We start from the raw sequence: 6,000 nt of genomic DNA, 5'->3' as shown, positions 1-6,000 counted from the left end.
CCGTTTCATCGGGAACTTAAATCCGCAGTGCTTCATCTTTTTATTTTTAAAAATATCTCATAACTCGCCACCGGAAAAAGTGACATCTGAAAAAGAGACGTAAGTGAAGTCAACTAAAACGAGAGAGAGCTGGCCATCTTCTAGCGCCACTTTCTACTACTTGGCTGCAGAGATTTACAGCGGACCACCAGCCGCACACACGGACCACCCGACTGCCATATCAAACATCACAAGGGTGCGACGCCAGCCATTGGCCGAGCGCTGCTTTAGCTCCGCTTCTTACAACGAATAGGAGGCGTGCATTCGTAGTGGGCCAATGGGGGACTTGGGCAGGGGCTTTGTTCAGGTCTGTGGGCTTAGAGGGGCTTGTGCGGGTCAGTATACGGTAGCGCCTGGCTTAGTGAAGGTAAGTGCCACTGCCTCCACCTGTTACCAAGTAGCACTCACCGCATGAAGAGGCACAAGAAGATCGAATGGAGTTTTTAAAAGGACCAGGAAAGAAAGGCGCAGTCAGAGACAAAACGAAGTGGAGAGCAGAAGAGGGACACCAGATGTCAAACAGCCAGACGAAGAGAAGCCAGGAGCAGACTGTCCACCCAACAGCTTTACACCTGCGCTTAGCTTTGAATCGGCCAAACTTGGACCAACAAGACATGTCATTGCTGAGGACCTGCAATGTCACTCCTTGTGACCTTCCAATAGTGAAATGATGATGTCACAGACGGCTCTTCCTGGCGAGGCTCACGGTGGCAGTAGCCCAATCATCTTAGTCCAGACTTCCCTCCTCCCGGCCACAAATTCCAGATCCTCCTGGGGAGATGTTGGCAGAGATCTGATCCCTCCAGCATGTCCTGGGCCTGCCACCGGGTCTCCGCCCAGTCAGACATGTCTTGGGCACCTCTGTTTGGGCACCAAGGGGAGGCATCCTAATGACAAGCCCAAATCACCTCAAATGTCTCCTCTCAATGTGGAGGAGCAGCGACCCTGAGGCTCTCCTGAATCGCTGAGCTTCTCACCTTATCATTGAGTGCCAGCCCAGCAGTTAAGATAAACTTCCTTTAATTTAAACAAAGTGAAAACACAAAATGTCAGATAAAAAATATGAGCCTTCAAAAACTCCCAAAGAATTAGAATTCTCAAAAAAAAATACAACAATGAATCTTATTGACGTCATGAACTCCTCATAGTGGCCATGTGACCAGTCAGGACGTGGGGGGCAAAAGTCTGGAGGCATTGCGATGGTCCGTCCTCGGTGACTTAGATGTTCAGACAGTGACAATGACAGGGGCTGTGACTCCTAAATCAGGATGGCAGATTTACAGATATGGTTAGAGAAAATCAGAGTGACAGCGTAGCGCATGATTGTGCAAGGCCTACTGAATCAGGAGGAGCATTTGATGGCATTGACTTTGTGATGTAACTGGTCACCTCATAGAGGTAATGGGACCAATCTGGACCCAAGTGACACAGCATTGATCCAACTGCAGTTTACTTAAGGCTGGCATTAGAGTCATCATGATAGCAAGAGGAGCTGTGACTCCTAACTGAAGATGGCTGCCTGCTGCAGATTAGTTAGTGACTGAGTTATGGACGGTCCATGTTGATGGACTCATCACACTTCACACCAGATGGTGCTGGGAGAACTGGTAATTCTGCTTAGTCCATCTCACACGTCTTGAGTGACTTTGTCATCCACTTTCACTCTTTTGCGTTCCTTTCCTTCACTCGGCACTCCCTGTCTGTCCTCCAGGGCCTCTTTGTCACCAGACTGACTTGAAAGCTCCCATCATGTCAGTTAGGGCTTGTTGTTTGGAAAGCTGCGGCTCTGCTGTGAGATGTCATGTGATAAGGCGCTAAGAGGAGGAAGTGATGGCGGAAAGGACTTGAACAGGACAGACAGTCTGGACAGGCTCTCGTGAAGTGAAATCGGCAGTGAAAACAGCGGATCCTGTGTGTGTGTGTGTGCGTGTGCACGTGTCACTAACTACCTTCTTAGTTTTGTCACCTCAGAAGTCACATCCTGACGTGTCACATCCCACACATTTCCGTTTGAACTGCCTGAACAGTTCGACGTGATGACGCCCAACTACAAACCCTGAAACCTCAGAAGCGTCAGCACAGGCAGCACAAACATCTGTGACCAGAAGGACACACTTCGACGTGATTGAAGACATTTTTAATCATCAAATTAAAAAAAAGGAATAAGCAAATGAAGTAAGCAGGTAATTAAACAAGAAAATTAATGACACTCATAAAGTCACGACATTTCCAATGTCACGCATGCAGGCTTGGGGACCTCGCAGACGGTCCAGGTAAGCTGAGTAATATCACCTCCAGGCAGGATGGGGCGCTGTCACTAACTGTGTCTCGCTTCCTCCACAGTGCAGAGATGATGATTATCCCCGCCCCTTCCAGGTGTCAGAAGCCCCACCCCTTCTGGAAATCAGCCAATATAAATGGGGAACTGAGGAATGGAGGTTGTCTTATGACCCGAGGCAAAAAAGGAGACGGGCTCTCCATGACTTCTACATGTGAGGCGCCCGTGTTTGCTTTATTTTGTGTCCTCCAGAACAGAACCTCCACCAGCCATTTTCTCAATTGACTCCTTATGAACTTAAAAAGTAAGTGAAACAAAGGAGAAAGAAAAATAAAGAAGAAAATGTAACAAAAGCTTTTTAGAAACACTGAGAGCAGCTCCTCAGTAACAAGGAGAGGGGACACAAAAATCTGAAAAACAAAACGCTGGACAAGAACAGCAGAAGACAACGAGCACAGCCAGAACTGAGAACTTAGCCCACCCAACTTCTAAAGCCACCTGTCTGCAGCCGGGACTTTAGGGAGCTGGAGCCTCACCCAGCAAGCATCGAGTGCAAGGCAGGAGCCACACCTGGACAGGACCCCCAGCACATCACATACACAGACATCAGGGGACAATTTAGTGTCACCAACCCACCTCATCTACAGGTCAAAGTACTGTGGAATGAAACTTAGGTGGACACTCAAAGGTCATACAGACTCCACACAGGGAGCACACAAGACTCCATATTGTGAGGAAGAAGCACTACCACCGTGCCACCAAACTGAAAGTCTTATAAAGTGACAAAGTCACCAGGATGAGGACTTGAGGCAGCAAAGCAAACTGAACCAGTGACTGAGGAACACCTAAGGGCAGTTATGCCAGTGGCCATGATGGTGAAGAAGCCCACCGAGTAATAAGTGCTTAGTCTCCAACAGATTCTAATTACAAAGAGCCCAAAGAAAGTTCTCCATGAGTGACAAGATGAGGAGCTCCATGCTTTTTTCTCGGCACACCTAATGTTGGATGTGATTGTAATTTGATCAAGTAAATCGTTAGAATGTGATTGCATTATACAAACCAGGTGAACACTATGTTAAAATATATTTAGAATTTACTTTAACAGGTCTATGGGATGTCTGACTCAACATAATAAACGTATTTCTCCCAACTTGTATTATCATGCTGCCTATCATACAATTGTATCTTTTCAGTTGGTCAAAGTGTGGTGAGCAGATATGACGAGAGCATAGCAAACCTACTGTATGGTCTTCTTATTAGTCATTGAGAATGTAGACAGTTTTGAAATGTTCCTTCATAACTGCAGACACCTCTGTCTCAGCTGGGGACCAACATGCTGACTTGTCTTGATAAGTGTGGACCAGTGCAGCCTTTTCTTGTCTGTGTTGAGAAGCAGAAGACTGATATCCTGAACGTCTAGAACGTTATTCTTGACCAAAATGCCACTCCTTGTACGGTACAAACGGCAGTCATGGCATCTGATGAACTTTTTAAGGCACATCCAGTGATGAGTCTTTGTATAACTTTGATTCAAACCACCGTGTATGCCATTGACATGGGCACTTCTAAGGATAGTTCAGGAAATCTAGAGTTTGACTTCTACAGCCTGACAGCTCAGTATATTTTTCTTTAAGCTAAAAACGTTTACATGCAGTATTTGTAGAACGTTTATTAGCTGTTGATTGTTGTTTTGGCATTTAAAGTTTCTTCATGGTTTGTATCCTGCAAGGAGTTTGTGTTTTAAAATGTGGACAGTCTGAATGTTTGTCTGTTTTTAACAGAGATTTATCTAGATTACACGGCGGCCCTGTAGAACTGTTTGGAGGTTTATGACCCAATACGCAGTTACGTTGAAGATTCTGGTAGTCATCCAGTAAGCGCAGAGCCTGCTGCCGTTAGTCGGGTTCCTGTTGAAAAGAGCAGCTTATCTGAGATGTGCAGCTTATCTGTTGCTCAAGTTCAGGCCTCAGTAACTCCAGAGCGTTCTGCACAATTTGTGGTCGACTCGATGGAGGAAGTTGTAAATGATGTCCATATTGAAACAAAGGAGTCTGTTCAGGTGAGTTGTCAGAACGTGCTTTACATAAACTTCAAGACTGTATTGATAGACTTGAAAATCCGTTCTCACGCAGAGTGACGGGCGCTCAGCAGGCTCCTATCAATTATTGAAAATCCACTGCATCCACTAAACAGGATCATCTCCAGACAGAAGAGCAGCTTCAGCGACAGACTGCTGTCACCGTCCTGCTCCACTGATGGAACGATCTTCTCAGTCCTCCCCCAAACTATGCGACTCTTCAATTCCACCCGGGGGGGGTAAACATTAACATTATACAATGATATTGTCTGTTTTTTACCTGCATTATTATCAATCTTTAATTTAATATTGTTTTTTGTATCAGTAAGGTGCTGCTGGAGTATGTGAATTTCCCCTTGGGATTAATAAAGTATCCATCTATCTATCTATCTCATCCATGAACACAGAAGCTAAGCGACAAAAATATTACAAGGCAAAGATGAAAATCATGGAGTCTGTAGAGTACGTTCTTGGTGTGCGATTTGACATGTGCAAAGATAAAACTGGTATGTATGGCCAGGGCCCAGTCAATGAGAAGTTCATGTATGTCCCTATCTTGGGCTCCTTGAAGTCCATGCTTAGGGACGCCGATTCCTTTAGCAAGTCAATGGTGGCTTATACTTCAGAAACCATCTTCTTGTTCTCACAGCCTGAACGTACTCTTCAGGTACAGCCGTGTTATGACGATTCTGAAATGGCTAACTAACCCTTTGGGAGTGAGTAAGCTTGGATGTTTTTATTTAATTCTAAGAAATTTACCACTTAAATCTAAGTCTGTGTTTTTAAGGAATATTCACTTTGTGGCCCTCTTCCATGCAGAAGACTTTTGGTGGATTTGAGCCAAGTTTAAAACCACTTGTGGATGATTTAAGAATTTTAGAGACAGAAGGAATGAATGTGCCCTTTCCAGTAACACCATTGAAAGGTTCTCTTATTCAGGTTACTGCTGATAACTTCGCTCAACGTGGAGTTTTTAGTTTTGTCGAGTCCTTCAGTGCAGGTTAGTTTTGCTGATTCCGTTTAACTGATGAATTGTCAAGCAGTCTTTACTGAGGAGTATCCAGGTTGGATTCTTCATACAAAGGAACTTCATTTAGAGCACAGACGTGCACTACTGCAAAATCCGCACTCTGTTTCATGAATGAAGCACCAAAGATTGTTCACTCCTCAGAAAACTCCTGTGGACGTAATGCACGATTTACTTGGTGGAGTTTGTGCCGTGTGAGTTAAAGCTTCTCGCAGTACTTAGTTAAGAAGACATGTCGTCAGGTGGGACTTTAATTATGGATAAGTTAACAGGAAAAAACGACAAAGTGGGTTAAAAATTGATGAGAACTGCGAAGATGTTGGTGTCAGTGCTATATGGTCATGGTGCCTGCCATACTTTAGGAGACTTGATAAGAATGACCGTCACTGGCACTGGCAGATACTTTATTAAAATTGTCAGCATTGTGTTGTCACCCATCATAACTCGCGGTATTTTGAAACGCTTGCTTTCAGATAATCACAAATTGTTCAGATCCCAAATCACCATTTAATGATCCACAATCCAAGATGTGTCTCCTTCTACACATGTGGTGCATGACGTTTGAAGACAAGCATCGTT

Source organism: Erpetoichthys calabaricus, chromosome 12, assembly GCF_900747795.2.
Source record: "Erpetoichthys calabaricus chromosome 12, fErpCal1.3, whole genome shotgun sequence".
Taxonomy (NCBI): domain Eukaryota; kingdom Metazoa; phylum Chordata; class Cladistia; order Polypteriformes; family Polypteridae; genus Erpetoichthys; species Erpetoichthys calabaricus.
This window is presented reverse-complemented; position numbering follows the sequence as displayed.